This window comes from Brassica napus, chromosome A2, assembly GCF_020379485.1.
Source record: "Brassica napus cultivar Da-Ae chromosome A2, Da-Ae, whole genome shotgun sequence".
In the NCBI taxonomy this organism is placed as follows: domain Eukaryota; kingdom Viridiplantae; phylum Streptophyta; class Magnoliopsida; order Brassicales; family Brassicaceae; genus Brassica; species Brassica napus.
Window position 1 is genome coordinate 27,718,279 of NC_063435.1, and position 22,843 is coordinate 27,741,121.

A 22,843-nucleotide genomic window follows, 5' to 3' on the forward strand; every position below is an offset into this window, starting at 1 on the left:
TATGAGATAGCATTAACGGGTTTGATAATGTTCTTTAAGACATACTTTGGATATCATGTATGCATTTATCTTTCCCAAGTATTTATTCTATAGTCTAAATATTTCTCTTGCGGTGTGTAGTGTTCATTTTCTTTTGAAACATCAATAAGCAAGTCTTATTTGGATACCATAACCAAATAACAAAACCATGTTCCAGAGCAAAAAACTAATTGCAAGCAACGGTCGTACTAAATTATATAACTCTGATAAGAGATGTCTCGGACCGAGTTAGGGTTATATAACTCGACCGAGTTAGGGTTATATAACTAGACCGAGTTACGAACTAAAGCTGACTCAGCTGCTGATTACCCTCCGGCAGTGTCTCCGTCGGGTAATTGGACCGCCGTGGGAGAGAAAAGGTTGAGCGAAGGAACTTAGTACGGATATATATATATAACGTTTTCTTAGCTCACCGAGTCAAGGTGGTCGAGTTGATCTCGAAAGTTGACTCATCACTTTAACTCGGAAGTTGATCTCGGAAGATTTAGATTATTTCAACCCTAATATTTTGAGAGAGCTCAGAGGGTTTACTTGCAGCACAAGAGAAACTTTGGTTTCATCATTAAACCTTGAAACACGGTTTTTTTCCAAAGAGGGAGGATTCGACGGTGCCAATAAGGCCACGTCATCAAAAGTTTGGTCTATAGAAGTTAGGATCAATAGTCTATAGAAGTTAGTATCAATCGAAAAATAAAATTATAAAAAATTATTATCTTCTTTTTACATCACGTATTCAAACCCTATATATATTTTTGTCTAACCTATCACACGCTTTAATTTCGGTCGTTTTATCAAAATACAACTTTTACAAAACTTAAAAGAACAACAGAATATGATAATTGTTTCAAATCTGCAATATTACTCACTTTCTTCCCCACAGATTTTTTTGGCAAGCCCTATAAATTTCTCTAAGTTCTTGGTCTTATTCTCCTTATTGGTTCAACAAGCAACGAAATCTGATAATCATTTCAAAACTATGATGTTACATTCTTACTCACTTTCTTCCCCCACAGACAATGCCATCTTGCATTAAATTTCTAGGTGTATTTTGGTCTTATTCTCTTATAAGTATAAGTCTATTGATATAAATAAAAATAAAAACCGTATATAGCATAATTAAGCATGCAAAGTTTTCAATAATACACTTTTACCAAAAGCCGACCACTCTTTCTCCATCAATCTTCTGAGCACTCTTTTGAGCCTCTCTAGCTTTCAACCGCAAAATCTACAATATTTTCTAAAATAAAATAAAAACTTTTCAAAAATAAAATTTTAAACCTTTTTTTTTTAAATACAACTTAATGATAAAAAAATCTTAAAAAATATTCATCTATTAACAAAAATTCTTGTTATCCTTGTTTCTAAAATCACAACCACAAATCTATAATATTTCTCTATAAAAATGAAATCTTGCCTAAAATAGAATTTTTAAGAATTTTATCTTAAAAATACACCCTATTGATAAAAAAATAAAAGAATATTCATCTATCAACAAAAATTCTTATTATCCTAATTTCTAAATCACAACCCCCAAATCTACAATCTTTCTCTTTAAAAATGAATACTTTCCTAAAATATCATTTTTGAGAATTTTATTTTAAAAATACAACATATTGATCAAAATATATAAAAGAATATCTATCTATCAACAAAAATTCTTGTTGTCATAATTTATAAATTACAACTCCAAATCTACAATATTTTTCTATAAAAATCATTTGAGAATTTTATTTAAAAAATACAACATATTGATAAAAAAATCTAAAAGAATACTCATCTATCAATAATAATTCTTCTTATCTTGTTGTCATAATTTATAAATTATAACTCCAAATCTAAAATATTTTTCTATAAAAATAAAAACTTTCCAAAAATATATTTTTTGAGAATTTTATTTTAAAAATACAACCTATTGATAAAAATAAAGTCAAATAATACTCATCTATCAACGAAAATTGTTCTTATCTTAATTCTAAAATCACAAAACCAAATCTATAATATTTTTCAATAAAAATAAAAATTCTCCAAAAATAGTATTTTGAGAGTTTTATTTTAAAAATACATTATATGGATCAAAAAATCTAAAAGAATACTCATTTATCAACAAAAAATATTTTTTTCTTAATTTCTAAAATCACAACTCCAAATTTACAATATATCTCAATTAAAATGTAAATTTTCCTAAAATAGAATTTTGGAGAATTTATTTATAAAACACAATCAATAAACTATTGATAAAAAAAATCTAAAAGAATACTCATCTATCAAAAATATTCATGTTATCCTAATTTTTAAATCACAACCCGAAATCTACAATATTTTTCTATAAAAAAGAAAACTTTCATAAAATAGAATTTTTGAGAATTTTATTTTTAAAAATACACCCTATTGATAAAAAACCTAATAAAATACTCATCCACCAACAAAATTTCTTGTTGTCCTAATTTCTAAATCCCAACTTCAAATCTTCAATATTTCTCCATAAAAAGGAAATCTTTCCTAAAACAGAATTTCTGCTAATTTTATTTATAAAATACAACTTATTGAACAAAAAATTAAAAAGAATACTCATCTATAAAAGCAAAATCCTTGTTATCCTAATTTATAAATCACAACTCCAAATGTATAATATTTTTCACTAAAAATGAAAATCTTCCTAAAATAAAATTTTTGAGAACTTTATTTTAAAAATACACCTTATTGTTCAAAAAACCTAAAAGAATACTAATCTATCAACAAAAATCCTTGTTATCCTAATTTCTAAATCACAACCTTAAATCTACCATATTTTTCTATAAAATGAAATTTTGCTGAAATAGAAATTTGAGAATTTTATTTTAAAATACAACATGTAGATCAAAAAATTAAAAAATAAAATACTCTGAGTATCTATAAACAAATTTTTTTTGTTATCCTAATTTATAAATCAAAATCCCAAATCTACCATTTTTCTATTAAAAAAAAAATTCTTGAAATAGAAATTTTGAGAAATTATATTTTAAAAATACAACATATTGATTACAAAATTAAAAAGAATACTAATCTATCGAATTCTTCTTATCCTAATTTCTAAATCACAACCCCGAAATGTACAATATTTTTCTATAAAAATGAAAAATATAATAAAATATAATTTTTGAGAATTTTATTTTAAAAATACAATTTATTGCTAACTCTCTTTCACTATATGTTCACTGTGTAACTTGCAGTAACTGAGTGAAGTAAAAAAAAAAACTGAGTGAAGTAAGCCTTTACCCACTCTATGGCAGAATCCCATCTCACTTCTCAGTTCTTCCTCTTGTCTAAGCATGTTCTGTAGTTGATGTTTTCTCTCACCCAAGAACGAGAATTTAAATCGCAGTAGATGACTTTTTTTTTCATTGTGTCTCAACAAGCCGTAACTCCCGTAACCCCAACACCCATCACAACATTGTTTAAGCAGCATGAAGGTCATCTCTGGTGGTCTTGGCACATGGAACATCTCATAAGTGAAGTAAGGCAGAGCAGATGCAAGGATTTCAAAGAAACTATTGTTTCCTGTATCTTCAACACTTTTACTGCCAACTGATGTGCAAACAACTCCTCCTGGTTACCCTACTAGCCAAAGAGACATTGAAAAATAACTCACACCTTACCTTATCCTGAATATTTCCTAAACGCTCACAGTGCCCTGCTTCTTTGTCTCGACACTTATCCCTCATCTTCTATCTCAGTTGCAGATTTTTCTAGATGTTTTGCAATGGCAGTTTCATCTAGACATTCCTCCCTGCAATTGTTTCATCAAGAAAGAAGAATCTTTTTGTCACCATGATTCCTCCACGTTGGCAAGTCTTCTTCCATGCTAATACAAAACATTTCTCAGTCTGTCTATCCGCACTACAGTCCACTCGACCTAGATCTTTGTCTTTTCTCTCCCCTGCAGTCCGAGAGTTTAGAGAATAGACCACTGAGCTACCTCCATGGCAGCCATGGGCACACTTTCGTTGAGATTTACGCCACAAGCTCCCTTTGAAGTCCATCCACTCTTTGTGTGGAGCAGTTTCTTTCCCTAGATACTTAGCAAGTAGCTTGTACATTCTCTTTCTGATCAAGTCAACTTTTGATTCCTCCTTCTGGTAGTGTGTGTTCCTTGTTGATCCGATCCATTACTATTAGGAAGAATATACTTGGCTTTGGCTCCCATCATCTCCCCATACTTTTGTACATGTCCTTATGCAAGTTATTCCTTCCCATTGTTGTAACTTTAATCATCGTGAAAAGTGCACCACAAAGCCTCCACTGACGTTTCTTCTTTATCTCCAGAGCTACGGGAAAGTAGCCTCACCTCTGTTTTTTGCCTTTCATCATGTCTTATCTCTTTAAATTGGAGGTTATTTTGCTCATGCTCATCCTGCTTCCTTACCACTGTCACCGACTCAGAGGTCAGCGCATTATTGATGCCACAATCCTTCAGATAAACCTGCAGCCTTTCCTTCAAGTTCAACCACTCCAAGAAATAATTCTCAGTGTACATGGAATAATATATGTTTCCAAGACCTCCTGTTGTATGTATCTGGCGTTAAGATTTTCCCACTCAAACATGAACTTCGTCCAAGCGAGTTAAGCTTCTTATCAACCCCACACCTAAACCTCCACTTTGTTCTTTAAGACAGACCGCCAGCAACTTCCTACTCTTCATCATCAACATACTTCCTTGCTTGATGAAGTGTTACCCAGCTCCTTTGCAATGAAATCCGAAGTAAAAAACAAATGAATCAATGCCAAACTGTAAAGAACTGTCAAACATTTCGAGTTACTTGCCTGAATAACAATGGAGAAAGTAACTCTGCATTTGTTAATTTCCAGTTTGTTGCTTGCCTGAGTAATTTGGAAGTGAGAAATGAACTTACAGCGCTAAAGTTGAGGGCAAAGGCAACAGTCAAAACACAATGGCATCATTTAAGGTTGATATCAAACTTTAATCCCGTACCTGAGTCCTTATTTTGAGATTTTAGATCTCTTACAACGGTTTAGTTTTGAGAGATATTTTATTTGCTCATTAAACTGACATTTTGCACATACTACTTACTATTTATAGCGGTTTGGAGTATGGGAAGACTGGAACAATCCTGGTATAACCCTTGATACGAAGCGGCCCAGGTAATGGTCTCACTACGCTCACTATGTATTGGACTAAGTAACCGTGCATAAGTTGATTATTATTAGAGTTATGTAAGGTTTCAAAAGCCTATATATCTTTTTATCATATATTGTGCGCCCTTCATCTCGAGAGTTAGATAGATAGATAAAACTGTTTCTTTATCAAGATGGCTTCTTCGATTCTAATCTTTGTTCTTAAGACTTCCTTTGATGGTGGGATAGGCGACGAGTAGCTTGGTTGATCATATATATATATATATATATATATATATATATCTATATGTGTACACCGGAGTTGTATCTTTGTTTTTCTTTCATTTTGGATGATTTGAGTTGTGGCCTTTTTATTCCTTCATAAAAGTAATGCAGTAGCTGTTATAAAGATGAAGGAACCTAAAGGTTTCAATATTAATAAGTTGGATGTCCTGAAGATGCAGAGAGTACACCATTTTGTAAGGTGATGAGCGGAGATAAACAGTCAGGGTTCAAATACAACTCTTCTCAGGTTAATTCGGGGTTTCAGAGACGTAGCGTTGTGATTCCAGACAAGACTATTGCAGTGGGACAACAAGATCACAATGCTGCTCGAGGTCGTCAAGATAAACCGTTTCTTAGACCAAGACAGTATCACACTCCAGAGAAAGGACCAGTTGCCACTCCGGAGATGGAAATAATGTTGGGAAGAACACATTTTCGATATTACCTCCTGAGAGAGGACATGAGCATTGTGTTGTTGCCAAATTGTGGACCAGTTCAATGGAAAGGGTCGCATGCTCATGAGTGGTCACAGGGCCGGCCCTGGGCTAAAGCCCATAAAGCCAGGGCTTTAGGCGCCCAAATTCCTATATAATATAAGGGCGCCATAGTTTGCTAAAGTATTACTGTAGTCTGGTGGTTTACTTCCTTCTCCTCAAGTCATGAGGTGATGAGTTCGAACAACAGTCTTGTTTTATTACTTTTTTTTTGTTCCTTACCTTTTTTAATAAATTTTGTTATTTTTATCACATATATTATTAAATAAATTATTTAACTAAGCAAACCTTGATCGTATTATAAGTAATGTTCTTCTTCCTATTTTGTTTTCTACTCTTCTTTTTTCAACCAAAATAATTTATTTAATGATCAAAATAGTCATTTGTTTTCTATTCTTATTTTTTGATAAAATAGCTTTATATAAGATTTATTATAACAATGATTTAAATTATCAGTTGCCAACTTCTACATTCTTCTTTTTTTCTTGTTCAAAACAAAAATGACGTTGATGTTAATGTAATTTTATCATATCTTGCTATATTATACAATTTATGTTTTTATTTATAGAAAATGTTACAAAAATAAGATTAGTAACTAACCTGGCCTAATATTCTAGTTATTCAATATTCATCGTAAAATATTATTTTCATGAATAATATGATTTTATCTCTTTGTATTTTTGTTTTATTTTTGTTAACAAATTAAGATTTAATAATATATTGCATTATTTTGATTATATACTTCAAAATACAGTTAAATGTTTAGTTATATTTAAGGGCATAATTTTTGTGTGCGCTTTAGGCGCCATATAAGTCCGGACCGGTACTGAGTGGTCATAGATTCGTATGAGGAAAGCAAAGATGACATTTCCAGCTTATAAGCTTGAAGACAAGCTGAACCTTCGTTTGGATAAAGGGAATATTGATAGACCATGTCAAAAAAACTTATTATAGGAAAAATAAAGAGAGATCAGATGAAGAGGAGTTGAATTGAGGCTGATGTGGACAGAACTATAAAGCTAATGAGACAAAATATTAAAGTGTGGGGTTAGTTTACAATTTATGCAAATTGTAATTCAGATATTTTGTTTGATGATATGAGTCAGCATTAACCGTTTTATGAGGTCAATATACACTGTTTTACTGTATAGAGTCAACACAGATTCATTCCAGCAACGGTCTTGTAATTTATGTCTAGGAAAAGAATTTCAAACAAGACCGATCCGGAGCTGTTTCTTCTCACACTCATCATTCTTCGAAAATATGCTTCCACTCCTTGCTTTTTTTTGTCCCCAATCACACAAATCACGTGACATATTGCATAAGAAGCTTCAAAGGAAATAAATAACCATGTGCATGTTACATAATTACCTACATGTTCAAAGTCAAGAGAAGCAAATGTTTATTAACACACCCTATCAATATTTAGTCAACATAAAAATCCACCTGCTCTAAAGAAGATCAAAGCCAAAAACAGCAGAGAGAATCAACAGAATGGTTTGTGTTAAGAACTGCCTAGAGGATTCAGAAACTGGCTGATGTGCACCATTTAATCCAGTAGAGATGCGCTCACCAGAGGATACCTGCTGATATCTAGTAGTAACAACGGGTCTAAGTACGGCCACAGGATTTCGAGGAGTTTCAGATAACCCTCTCGTTGAAGGGGGCAGAATCAGTAGCGGTGTTGGGTTGAGAAGGGATCGACTGTTGTGTTGTTGTACACTTTCTTCTATATTCATTTAAAAGCATTTTTAGTGAATATTCTCTTTTTCACCTATGTATATAGATTTTTGTTTCCTATAATCATAACAGCCAATTATCTCATAAATATAATAACAACCTGTTATTTCACAACATAAATATACTAATTTTACGGTAACAGTCGAAACAACTTTCTAAATCATAAATATACTAATATCGATAGTAATACGATCCATGCTCAGTTCATCTCGATGTCGCCATTGGGGAAGACTTGCGGGGATATCCCCTCGCGCTTCCAGCAGCAGTAAGCTATCCCAGGCCAAATAGCAATTATCACGATCACGGCTCCGATGAGTGCCCACTCTCCTGCGGTGAGACTAGTAGCAAAATCGGGTGCAGAATCGCTAAATCCCATCTACTTAGGGAAAAACAAGTTAGAAAAGTTAATAACGATCAAAATATATGCATAATTAAAAGCAGAAGGTGTTCGACAAATACACTAGCATCATTAATGACAATGGTTTAGGCTTTTATTTATTTTGATTTCAGAATATTCAGTCAAAAGCTGTACTGAAAAACCTACTCACCACATTCTCAAAAAGAATCTGAAGAACCTAAGCATTACTTGGCGTCACACATCTTGGCATCTTAAACTATCCAGCCGATGAACCAAGCCCCAGAAAATGTACTTGAACAGTTAGCAAAAAAAAAAAAAGTACTTGAACGTTCCTCTCTTCACAACTATCAGCGCCACATCAACATGGCTTGAGAAGTCAATCACTTCGATCCTTTTCTTCTGAGAGTCTCTTCTGACAGCTGAAGGCCTCGTTCAGTGTTCTTGTCGATGTTGATGGAGAGAATCAGGTTCCTCCTGCATATGAACTTGAGTTGTGGAGTTTTGTTGTAGAAACCAACGATCACACCCCTGCGTAGTTTGTAATGACAACCTTCGTACGTCTCAAACACTTGGTTCTAATCGTCTCGGCTAGCATCGGTGTACGAACGATTCCTATCTTGAATCTACTTGGATTTGAGATCGAACAAAGAACAATCAAGAACGAAATCAAACAAACGAGATGATCTCTTCCCAAACGTGTTCAAAGGTTCTAAAGGCATTGGACAAGACCGTGAGCGAAGGAGGCAAAGACGTATATTGAACTTGGTCTCTGATAAGAGATGTCTCGGACCGAGTTAGGGTTATATAACTAGACCGAGTTAGGGTTATATAACTAGACCGAGTTACGAACTAAAGCTGACTCAGCTGCTGATTTCTCTCCGGCAGTGTCTCCGTCGGGTAATTGGACCGCCGTGGGAGAGAAAAGGTTGAGCGAAGGAGCTTAGTACGGATATATATATATATAACGTTTTCTTAGCTCGCGACGGAACTCACCGAGTCAAGGTGGTCGAGTTGATCTCGGAAGTTGACTCATCACTTTAACTCGGAAGTTGATCTCGGAAGATTTAGATTAATTCAACCCTAATATTTTTTTCTTGAGAAGAAGAAAGATACTACTAACCTTTAATCCATGCTTTAGTGATGATAAAAATGTAAATCAACTGATCAATTGATGGACAAAGGAGTTAAACTTAAAACCAAAAGTCTGACATGGTTACCTGAAAGATTAGGCCGTCGGGGCTTTGTGTGAAAGCGGTGATGGTATGAAACTCTTCTCAACCGCAGAAAGCAACAATTGAGAGAGCTCAGGGGTTTACTTGCAGCACAAGAGAAACTTTGGTTTCATAATTAAACCTTGAATACACGGTTGTTTTCCAAAGAGGGAGGATTCGACGGTGCCAATAACGCCACGTCATCAAAAGTGTGGTCTATAGAAGTTAGGATCAATGATCTATAGAAGTTAGGATCAATCGAAAAATAAAATTATAAAAAATTATCATCTTCTTTTTACATCACGTATTCAAACCCTATATATATTTTTGTCTAACCTATCACACGCTTTCATTTCAGTCGTTTTATCAAAATACAACTTTTACAAAACTTAAAAGAACAACAGAATATGATAATTGTTTCAAATCTGCAATATTACTCACTTTCTTCCCCACATATTTTTTTGGCAAGCCCTATAAATTTCTCTAAGTTCTTGGTCTTATTCTCCTTATTGGTTCAACAAGCAACGCAATCTGATAATCATTTCAAAACTATGATGTTACATTTTTACTCACTTTCTTCCCCCACAGACAATGCCATCTTGCATTAAATTTCTAGGTGCTTTTTGGTCTTATTCTCTTATAAGTATAAGTCTATTGGTATAAATAAAATTAAAAACCGTATATAGCATAATTAAGCATGCAAAGTTTTCAATAATACACTTTTACCAAAAGCCGACCACTCTTTCTCCAGCACTCTTTTGAGCACTCTTTTGAGCTTCTCTATCTTTCAACCGCAAAGCTACAATATTTTTCTAAAAAAATAAAAAAAAATCAAAAATAAAATTTTGAAAATTTTATTTTTAAAATACAACCTAATGATAAAAAAATCTAAAACAATATTCATCTATTAACAAAAATTTTGTTATTCTTATTTTTAAAATTACAAATTTACAATATTTTTCTATAAAAATGAAAACTTTCCAAAAATATATTTTTTTGAGAATTTTATTTTTAAAATATAACCTATTGATAAAAATAAAATAAAGTAATAATCATCTATCAACGAAAATTGTTCTTATCTTAATTCTAAAAACACAATCCCAAATCTATAATATTTTTCAATAAAAATAAAAATTCTCTAAAAATACTATTTTAAGAGTTTTATTTAAAAAATACAATATATGGATCAAAAAATCTAAAAGAATACTCATTTATCAACAAAAATTATTGTTATCTTAATTTCTAAAATCACAACTCCAAATCAACAATATATCTCAATTAAAATGAAAATTTTCCTAAAATAGAATTTTGGAGAATTGTATTTAAAAAAGACAATTAATAACCTATTGATAAAAAAACCTAAAAGAATACTCATCTATCAAAAATAATTCTTGTTATCCTAATTTCTAAATCACAACTTCAAATGTATAATATTTTTCTATAAAAAAGAAAACTTTCATAAAATAGAATTTTTGAGAATTTTATTTTAAAAAATACACCCTATTGGTAAAAAAAAAACCTAATAAAATACTCATCCACCAACAAAATTTCTTGTTGTCCTTATTTCTAAATCACAACTTCAAATTTACAATATTTCTCCATAAAAGGAAATCTTTCCTAAAATAGAATTTCTGCGAATTTTATTTATAAAATACAACCTATTGAACAAAAAAATTTAAAAGAATACTCATCTATAAAAAAAATAAAATTCTTGTTATCCTAATTTCTAAATCACAAATCCAAATGTATAATATTTTTCACTAAAAAATGAAAACTCTCCTAAAATAAAATTTTTGAGAACTTTATTTTAAAAATACACCATATTGTTCATAAAACCTTAAAGAATACTAATCTATCAACAAAAATTCTTGTCATCCTAATTTCTAAATCACAACCTTAAATCTACCATATTTTTCTATAAAATGAAAACTTTCATGAAATAGAAATTTTGAGAATTATATTTTAAAAATACAACATATTGATCACAAAATTAAAAAGAATACTAATCTATCAAATTCATGTTATCATAATTTCTAAATCACAACCCCAAATGTACAATATTGGAAATTGTTTTGTCATAACTACCTCTTATCTATTAAATTAGATTTTATCTATTAAAATAAAAGTTATGAATTATTTCATTTATGATATTTCATTTTGGACCATATTTTAGAATATCATCTTATCTATTAAAATAAAAACCATGATTTTTTCATGTGTAATATTTTATTTTAGACTATCTCCTAAACAATTATTACATTTAATGGTTCTGTCGTTTTCCATATATCTACCTAATAATGCAAAATACTAAAACAATATTTACCTACAATCTACTCTATACTTTTTCTCTTCATTAACAATAGTCATCTAAAATAAGAAAATGATTAATAAAGGTACCAACATTTATTTCATAGGCATAGAGGTACCATCTTAAACTTCTTTCGTTTATGTTCAATTCTTTTTTCATGAAATAATGAAGCTTGATCTCTCTTTTCTTCAACTCTTAATTTACACGAATCTAAAGCTTGATTTTATAACATAATTTTATAAAGCATACATTTACCATCACGTAAAATGTCATGCATTCCATAATATGTTTTTCATTCCACAAAAATGAAAAATCGTATAATGAAAGTGGTAAACATGTAATTTTCCCCTCAACTAATATACAATTACCAAAATGAAATTTATATAACACTCAATTATATAAAACAATTTATTTTGAAATCTCTATCTGCTTGAAATTTATATAAGAGTACTTATTATTTATTTACTAAATATATCTAAAAATAGTATTATAAAAAGTCTATATATTTTTGAAGAACAAAAAGAATACAGAATACGAAAATATATTATAGTTATCAACGGGTTTTACTGACAAATAAATATGAGATGATAAATAAACATATTAACTCATATCCATTATAAAATATTAAAACAAAATTTGATCAATACAAGACACGTTAAAAATGAATTATCTCATTTGAGTTATAAATTATTACAAATAAGACTATAAACAATGTGTGTTTCAAAAAAATTGTTTTAAAAAAAAGACTAAACAATGTGAAACAAGTTAAATAAACAAATATATTTTTTGTTTAATAAAAAATAATTCATTTTACACCATTAAAAAGAAATCATGAGTTTTTTCATGTGTAATATTTCATTTTAAACTATTTTGACATACAATTGTGTATATGATAATCATAATAAATCAAGTCAGAGCAACAAATGTTGTATGCCTAAATTGGATGAAAACTAACGCAAATACTTTTCTAAAGATAAGTCATTAAAAAAATTTGTAATACCTGCGATACTTACTGTTGTTACCTTTGTTGCTGACAAATTTGTTTTGCTATTTTTATTTAAATTGTGCCACTGTTTTGTTATATATGTAGCATGTAATTTAGCTTTTATAACCGAGTGTGTTTCGATTTCTGTGTTTAGGTGTTGTTTTTAGATTAAGAAGAAGAAACCTTTTACATGGACAATTTTACAAAAAAGATATCCAAAAATTCTTGCAGGAAAATGCGAGAAGATCCACTGGTGGTCAATAAAAACAAAACTATTTCTTTCACATAAACTAAGCGACTTTCAGACAATAGAGAAAATAGTAAACAGACAGACAAATCAAAAACCGAAAGAAGTCAACATCTTAGTGTTTAATGAAACCTACTGTAATGAGTATAAAGCGTGTGTTGTATTCATGTACGATGTGGAGTTTATATACAAGTAATGAGATCCCATAACTAAGGGGATTGAGTATATCTAGATAACTCTAACATGAGTTTATCTCTATCTATAATATGTCATCCTTATCTCTATATCCCCCCTCAAGCTGGAGGAGAGATGTCTTGGATCCCCAGCTTGAACAGAAGATAAGTAAATGTAGTTGATGGCAAGGCCTTTGTAAATAGATCAGCCGGTTGCTCCTTTGTTGAAATATGTTCCGTTGTGATGAGTTTTTCTTCGAGTGCATCACGCACTTGGTGACAATCATTTTCTATGTGCTTCGTGCGCTCGTGGAAGACCGGGTTCTGGGCAATGTATATGGCAGATTGACTATCACAAAACAAGCGCATTGGTCTAGGATGAGAAATGCCGAAGGAGAGGAGCATGCGCTTTAGCCATTTGAGTTCACGTAACGTGTACGCCATGCACCGATACTCTGCTTCTGCCGAGGAAGCCGAGACGGTGTTCTGTTTCTTGGTTTTCCAAGACACAGGAGAAGTACCAAGGAGGACAATGTACGAGCTCAAGGACCTGCGAGTGAGAGGGCAGGCGCTCCAGTCGGAATCGCAGTACGCAGTAACTTGTAAATCAGAGACCGAGCTAAGGAGAATGCCTTGAGATGGGCACCCTTTTAAGTAACGTACGACCCGTAGAGCAGCGTCCCAGTGTTCTTGAAGAGGAAGCTTCATGAACTGAGATAAGATGTGGACGGAGTAGGATAGTTCTGGGCGAGTAAATGTTAGATAGATGAGGCGGCCGACGAGTCTGCGGTATGGTGCAGGGTCAGCAAGTGGTGTGCCTTTAGCGAGAGCGAGCTTGTGGTTGAGTTCAATGGGAGTTGCGACTGGTTTACACCCAAGTAACCCTGTATCAGCAATGATATCCAGTGCGTACTTACGTTGAGACACGAAGAACCCTTCTCTATTTCGAGCAACTTCTATGCCGAGAAAATACTTGAGCTTGCCCAGATCTTTCATGTGAAAGCATTCGCACAGATAGTTCTTAAATTTCTGTAGAGTTGACATGTCATTGCAGGCGATGAGGAAGTCGTCAACATAGATGAGTATGTGAAGATGAACTTTGCCGCGTATGTAGGAAAAGTGAGAGTAGTCTGGTTTGCTTTGAGTGAAGCCGTACGCTTTTAGAGCAGTACTGAGTTTAGAGAACCAGCATCGGGGAGACTGCTTTAGGCCGTAGATAGATTTCTTGAGTCGAGCAACCTTGGTAGGATCAGAGCCTTGAAAGCCCTGCGGAAGTTTCATATAAACTTCTTCTTCTAAATCTCCATGTAAGAAGGCATTGTGGACGTCCATCTGGTGGACTTCCCACTGTTTAGCTGCTGCAACTGCTAAGAGGACACGAACTGTAGTTGGTTTCGCGACTGGAGCAAAAGTATCAGTATAGTCCAGGCCTTTGCGCTGACGGTTCCCACAAGCGACAAGTCTGGATTTGTTGCGAGCAGGTTTGCCATTGGCGTGATATTTGATTTTGTAGAGCCACATACTCTGAATCACCTTCTTTCCCGGGGGTAAGTCAGTAACTTCCCACGTGCCATTTTGAACATGGGCTGTGTGCTCGTCAACCATCGAGTCACGCCATTCTTCAAGTTCAACAGCCTCAGCATAGCTCTTCGGTTCAACAGCGGAAGTGATTGCTGCAACGAAAGCCTTATGGCTAGAAGAGAACTTGAGGTCAGATACATAATTGGCAATGGGGTATAGACTGTTACCTGAGACCGTAGAGGAACCTGAAGAGGAATCGGTAGGAACGGGAGTGTGTGTATTACTTTCGACAGTGTTGACCACGTAGTTCTTGAGAAGAACTGACGGTGTGCGCTGGCGATGACCACGACCGAGTACTTCAGGGAGTCCAGGGGAAGGTGGTTCTGCAGGAGGTTGACTATCAGAAGAAGGGAGTGAGGATCTAATAGGAGATGGAGGTGCAGATAATGAAGTTGTGGTAGAAGGAACCGTAGCGTTAGTCGCGTCGTCAATGTGGGACTGTGAGGACTGTATCATGGGTTCCGGTTGTATTGGTTCAGTGCCTGACGGCGTAGGAGTAGTAGTAGAAGGGGTGGTAATGGTAGTATTAGGAGACGTGGGTAACACGTTATCTTGTGTACTGGAAACAGGGGAAGGTAGGGATAGGTAATCATCGGTTATAGGTTCGGGTTGGGGCATTGTAGGAGAAGCTTGCGGTGCAGGTAAGCCGGGAAACTGGTCTTCAAAGAACACGACATCACGGCTTGTAAAGAAAACATTATCTTCAAGATCGTATACGTTCCATGCCTTCTTGCCGTACGGATAACCAACAAAGAGGCACTTACGACTTCGAGCAGCGAACTTATCTGAGCTGCGAGGTCGACGCTGTGCATAACACAAGCACCCAAAAACTCGTAGAGTATCGTGCTTAGGAGGAGAACCGTGAAGGATTTCATAGGGAGTGAGGCCGTTCAGGAGCTTAGTGGGTGTTCGGTTTATGAGATGGGCGGCTGTGAGAATAGATTGGCCCCAAAACGTGACAGGTAAGTTGGCTTGGAAGAGACAGGCACGGGCAACATTCAGAATGTGGCGATGTTTCCGCTCAACCCTACCATTTTGCTGTGGAGTATCAACTGATGAGGTTTGGTGGAGAATTACTTCTTGACGAAAGTATGATTTTAAAACCAAGAATTCTGTACCATTGTCTGAACGGAAAGTTTTAACTGGTCGACCAAATTGTCGAACACTCATGGCACAGAAATTTTTGAGTATTGTAGCAACTTCAGATTTCTCGAGCATAAGGTGAATCCATACTGCTCTTGAGTAATCGTCGACGATAGTTAGAAAGTAGACAGCACCACACGAGGCTGGTGTGCGATACGGACCCCAAACATCACAATGAACAAGATCAAAAGGTGCAACTGCTTTATTAGAACTTTCGGGAAAAACCTCACGAGTTTGTTTAGAACGCAAACAAGTATCACAAGAATCCGTAGGAGAGAAATCAAAATCTAAATTATCTAAAACCGGTAGAGAAGACAATGCATTGTAGGAAGGATGTCCAAGACGCCGATGCCAAAGTGCTGAAGAAGAAGATTTGTCCTTTCCAGTTCGATGAGATCGCGCCACTGTGACCCCCGTAAAGTAATACACACCCTCTCGTTCTTCACCTGCTCCAATCAGGGTCCTCGAGAAACGGTCCTGCAAAAAGCATAAGGTATCAGTAAATATGGCAATACATCCTGTCTGTTTGAGTAGTTTGGAGACATAGATTAAAGTGCAATCAAAATCCGGAACGTATAACACTTCAAGCAAAGAACAGTGAGAGTTCAATGAGAGAGTGCCGGATAGTGTAGATTTTGATGTACGTCCGTCTGGAAACTTCACCATCGATGGAAGAGTCTCATGTACGTCACGAAGGAGTGAAATGTCTCCGGTCATATGATGGGAAGCACCTGTATCAATGATAACATCAGTGAGAGACGGATTACCAGACATACGTTCCGTAGAGAGCTGAGATTGTTGGTTCTGTAGAAGATTGATCAAGGCTGAGATTTGATCTGATGAAGCCACTGTATTGCCAGAGAAGGTGCTTAAAGCATTACGAGTTGCGTTAGAACGTCCACGACCGCGACCAGCAGAGGTGTTGTTGCGACCGCCACGTCCACGTTGTGATTGAGTAGAATTTCGACCTTGTTCCACGAACCATTCAGGGTAACCATGAAGTAAGAAGCATTCCGAAGCCTCATGTCCTTTCCGGTTGCAATGAGTGCAGTACCTGTTAGGATCGCGGCTGCGAGTTGCTGTAGGAGAAGTGGTAGATGAGATTGAGTTTGCACTCGGAGAATCAGCTTTGACGGAGAACCCAACTACATCCTGTTTTTGTTCTGTTGCACGCATGGTGAGGAGATGTTGTTCTGCCCTGATCACGCGTGAGTAGACGACGTTGAGATCTGGAAGTGGGTCTTCATCAATAATTTGAGATCGTATGGAGCTGAAGCGAGATTCATCAAGCCCAAAAAGGAACTTATGAACCTTAGCATCCTCTCGTTCTTTTTCAATGTGAGAGGAAGCTTCGCAAGTGCAGTTGTGAGAAGATTTAAAGCTTTGAATTTCTTCCCACAGTTTAGACAAGCGACCATAGTAGGTGAGGACTGAATCACCGTTCTGTTTGCAATTTGTGATTTCGTCCTCAAGTAGATGCTTTCTCACGCTATTCTTGACCGAGAAGCGACTTTTGAGAGATTCCCATAGTAGAAAAGCGTCAGGTACGTGACTGACTGTAGAACGTACTGGTGGATCGATGGATGTGCGTATCCAACCCACGATCATGGAGTTAGCAGCGGTCCAGCGAGCTAGTTCGGGATTCGTTAACGGTTTAATAGTTGAGCCATCTAAGAATCCGATCTTCTGCTTAGCTTGAACAGAGTTCCAGAATTCTGTAGCCCATTCGGAGTAGTTATCTCCCTTGAGAATCACCGGAGTAATTAGTGCTCCAGGGTTGTCGGAGGGATGTAGAAAATAAGGATTAGAAACCGAAGCATTGCTTTCGGCGGTAGTAGTAGATAACGAAGAGGATGTAGTGGCCATGATTGTTGATGATCAATGGCGATTGAAGAGAGTAGAGATTAGGATGCGGAAGCGTAAAAAATAGGTCAGAGAACCTGGCTCTGATACCATGTAATGAGTATAAAGCGTGTGTTGTATTCATGTACGATGTGGAGTTTATATACAAGTAATGAGATCCCATAACTAAGGGGATTGAGTATATCTAGATAACTCTAACATGAGTTTATCTCTATCTATAATATGTCATCCTTATCTCTATACCTACGGAGACTTGAAGCAAGCAAGCATTTAAATTCTACTATAATTCATGCGTGAGAACCTGGGAAAAACAAACGTAAACCCGATTTCTGTGTCACGTAAAGTGCAGAAGAACTCTTACTTCGACGCTGACGTGTGTCTTTTTAAACCAACAATCTCCTCTAGCTGTCTCCAGGTTCCTCTTTGTATCCTCTGCTTTTTCTGATCTTGAATTTTGCGCAAATATTGTTGGAAAATATCTGGATTTGTATCAGACAAAACCTTAAGAACGTCCACGAACGCTTTTCTCCACCGAAACAAATTCTGCTGTTCTGTGTCACCAAATTACTGACATGTTCCTTGAGCATAAAGCGCGTTCCGCTACCTACACACAAAAGCAGTAAGTTAATGAAACAATTCAAGACTAACCACCTCTAACTAATTTTCACCTGAAAAGTAAGAACTGCTCAGTTGCAATTTATTATATTTACAGTTATGTCTACATGTTACTCAACTATACTCATATATAAGTTTTAAGGTTTCTTTGATTCACAGATTCTTGCACTAATGTGCTTGACCAGTTATTTCAACTGTATCTAATTATTCTCTCATCTTGTGATCATGGTTAGAGCCTAAAATCTCAAATAGCTTATGACTATTCTTTCATTAATTGGTGTCCGGTTTTTTGACAGAAACTATAGGTAGGATTGACATTTAACCAGTTTTTTATAAATTAGTAATCAATCTAAGAAAAAGGGTATATTCAATACCTTCTTTTGGTTTGGCTGCTTGGCAGGCGGACGGGGTCCGTTTCTCTCCGTTCTCTGCTAGTGGCGGTGCACCGTGCTTCTTGTGGGACATCAAGATTGGTTTCACAGACTCTTGGTTGGTTATTACATCCCGAAGACACCAGCAGGACCAATGTCTTCTCTTGTCCTTCGCATGAATGTAACTTCCGGTATCAGGATGGCTTTAGACATTTGTTCCCTGCTGCAATATGGTCCAGGGGAGGAAAGCACACCGAGGATCTAATGTTTCTTGATTGGCAGTAAAATCATTTTCCTGTGATGTACGCCATAGATGAAATTAATTAGCCAACTCGCAAGACATTCATTACTGGTAATCAAGAGAAGCATTGCTGCTTACTGATTTTTATACATACTGACAAATAAAAAAAGCACATACACGTAGCATGGAAGTAAAGATTTTTATTTAGAAATTACCGTCTCTGTGATGCGGCTAAGCTGTCTCTCTATTTGCTTCTTGAACTCAGATATATCTCATCACTCTCTCTTTGAATAACCGGAAGATGCGGAAACGTCATGAACCACCATAGAGAAGCTTGATGACAAGGAGCGAACTCCACAGCTCAGAATAAACCAAGCAAAGCAACATGCAGAGAACCACAAAAAGAGAGACCGGCTCCGGTGCTGAGAAAGCCGGCTCAGATCGAGATCAGAAGAATCTAGAGAAAAGAAGAGAGAGCAAAATTGCTCAAGCCGGCTCAGACCTTAACTCTTTCTGGACGGTTCAACCTAGTTCAAGAAACTCATGGTTAGTCAACAAATTGCTCAAGCTTAGAGGAGAAATATATCATTGGATCAAGCTGAGGATTGGGAATGGCAATTGGTCACCTTTTGGCTCCCTGAAGAATTTTTTGGCCAACGACTCAAACTTCTCTCTTGGGATACAAGCAAGCAGATGCAACGCTGTCCTCGCTCTTCACGGACAATCACTGGATACTTCCACACCCTCGCTCTGACAAACAGCTGCAGCTTCAAGTGTTCCTTACCACCCTGGAATTGTCATCATATGAAGATTATTACGAATGGGAGTTAGAAGGTAAAATCTCTTCGACATGTTTACGAAGTCTTATCTGGTCAAGGAGTAGCGATGCCTTGGGAAAATATTATTTGGATCGCTGGAGGAATACCAAAACATTCCTTTCTCTGCTGGCTCTTCATCCTCAACAGATGCCCTACGCGAGATAGACTACTTAATTTCTTCTTACCTGGCAAAGCTGCATCTACTGGATCTTCTAATTTCCTAAAGTGCTTCTTCTCCTTGGGCTTTTGGGCCACTACCATAATTGGCTTTTATGATCTTTGAGTTGAAAAACACTGGGCTTGGCTGTTGCTCAAATACTCTGCCTTTGGGCTGTATCTTTTTTCATTCTCATGCAATTTAAATATGAAATTAAGTTCAAAAAAAAAAAAAAAGAAGAGAGAGCAAAAGGATCTTCTTTCATTCACTTTAAATTAAAGACTAGATTTTGACCCGCGCTTTGAAAGCGCGGGATTGTATCTTTTGAAATATTTTATTTTATAAAATATTAAATTTTATAACATATATTTTTCTGAAAAAATTGCATATGATTAGATTTTTTTTTTTGTATATGTGTAGTAGTTCTTTTATATGTTTAGGATGATAATTCATAAGATATAAAGGTAATAATATATAATCTAATGCTAATTTATAATATAATATATATATCTATACTATTAAAGCAGAATTCCTCCTATGATATTATAATATCCTACTTATTATTAAATTTGTAGTTCTTTCAAAGCGCGGAATCGTTTCTTTTTACGTACTTATTATTATTATCCATTTTAGTTTCTACCAAAAATTGATATCATATAATTTTATGATTTTTTTAGTAGTTGTTGTTATAAGTTTGGATGATCTATACGTATATAAAATGTTAACCTTAAAATGAAATAATTATTTTGCTGTTGGAAATTTCAGCAAGAAATTCAATTCAAAAATATTTGCAATATAATTTAATTTTAGAATGGTAGTATAATTTAAATTAAAAATGACTTGCAACATAATTTAAATTAAAAATTGCTAGTAATAACATCTAACCCATATTGTAAATGTATGTTTACGTTTTATAATTGTATTTTTCATTAGAATCACTCAATTTTTTTATTTGCATTTTAGAATCCATTTTTTTGTTTGACGGCATGAGTTTGATTAGGAAGAGGCGTTGTTATTTATAATAGGAAGAGGCGACATGGAGAGGTGTTTAGGTTATTGGAAAAACTTGTGGCATACTCTAAATCTTGGCGAGATTTTCTAGTTAATATTAGTAAATATAGTTACCAATTTGAAACCTAAGATATTATTGTACACGCAATATAATTATGGATTATATTTTTTGAATCGTGATTGTAGCTAATTGTATCATCTTTTTTTTCTATATTTGTTTTTACATTTATTAAAGGTATCAAATAAGGAATATTGGGGGTGATTGCCAAAATCTATGAGTACCTTACTCTTTTAAAATCGAACAAATGAAATAGGGAATATTATGCTGTTACAATTATGAATACTTGCTACAATCTAGGAGGACATACTCTTTTTTTTTTTTTTGGTAAACTCTTTTTAAACCGAACACTGAAATTAGGGGATGGGTTGAAAAATATACTTCGAATAAATTTGGTATCAAAACTTTATATAAATTTAAGGTTGTTTAAAAGATAAATAGATTTTTTAATTAACATTTTTTGAAAAATTGGGAATATGCTGTAGTACCTTTGATTCAAATTCGATTTTCATATTTTTGGTTAGATTAAATAGTCCATCATTATACATTGCATTTTGATAAACGAATCATAACATATAGGTAGGTGTAATGAATCATCTTAATAAGCATGTGAACATTGATTTAATTTTCTGAGAATCTATACGTTATATTCATCTTGGTTAGTGTTTCATAGTTTTAAATTATTGTGTTATGGAATATGGTTTGTTTAGAGTTTTAACCCCGAAAACTTTATATTTCAGGGTGTAGGGTTTGATTACGAAAGATGATTTCGATGGGATTTTCATGGAATAGGGTTTGATTATGAAGATGATTTTGATGGGCTCATCATTCTTTCCAATTTATTTAAAAAGGCACGAGCTTACGCGGAAGTGGGCCTTAATTGTTTCAATGCATTTTGATGACGTTATGGATATGTTTTAATGACTGAAGATTTCTGATTGGTCGGAATATATTGGCGTCGTTTATTTTTTTTTAAAGGATAATAGGCAATGGCAGAGGATTGTAATTAACTTGAAAATCCAGGGGCAGAATCCTAGTAGGGATTCTGCTTTAATAGTATAGATTGACGCCGATATGCTAGATGATGATGATCTTATTTTCCTTCTAGCATATTATAGATTATTAATATTACAAGTCCATATCAATACAATTCGAACACCATCTTTTTTTATATGAAGATTACAGATTTATGCTATTCACATTTAATTATAAATACCAATACTATACAAAATATTTTGTTTTATTGTTTAAGGGATGTTATGACCACATCTATACTATTATTTGCGAAGTAAATTTTTGCAACGGAGCTCTCACGTTAAAAGTTAGAGCGATTAATATCTATACTACCCTTAATGAATTTATCTATAATTAACTATATTATCAAAAACAAATTTTTATTTATAATATTAATTTTTTCAAAAAGATATTTTTTACATTGTGTTGTTATCTTATAACATATTTTTCAGTTACAAATATAATTAAAAACGAATTTTTATTAATAATATTAATTTTCCTTTCAAAAAGATAATTTTTACATTGTGTTGTTATCTTAAAACATATTTTACAGTTATAAATATAATTAAAAACGAATTTTTATTAATAATATTAATTTTTTTAAATAAGATAATTCTTATATATTGTGTTGTTATCTTAAAATTTATTTTTTCAATTATAATAGTTAACAAATAACAAATAAACAATTTATAATTAATATATCTATACTATTATTTGCGAAGTAAATTTTTGCAACGAAGCTCTCACGTTAAAAGTTAGAGCGGTTAACATCTATACTACCCTTAATGAATTTATCTATAATTAACTATATAATCAAAAACAAATTTTTATTTATAATATTAATTTTTTTTTTCAAAAATATAATTTTTACATTGTGTTGTTATCTTAAAACATATTTTTCAGTTATAAATATAATTAAAAACGAATTTTTATTAATAATATTATTTTGTTTAAATTAGATAATTCTTATATATTGTTTTGTTATCCTAAAATTTATTTTTTCAGTTATAACAATTAGA

The 22,843-nt window shown here is 33.9% G+C and overlaps 1 long non-coding RNA gene across 1 annotated transcript; it reads right to left on the minus strand.

Moving 5' to 3' along the window:
* Positions 1-17,636: 17,636 nt before the first annotated feature.
* Positions 17,637-19,881, minus strand: LOC106425439. The gene is made up of 4 exons (XR_001285120.3): positions 19,393-19,881; positions 18,982-19,293; positions 18,529-18,820; positions 17,637-18,143 (listed from the first exon to the last, which is right to left on the minus strand). It is a non-coding gene; the product is annotated as an uncharacterized LOC106425439 (long non-coding RNA).
* Positions 19,882-22,843: the final 2,962 nt, after the last annotated feature.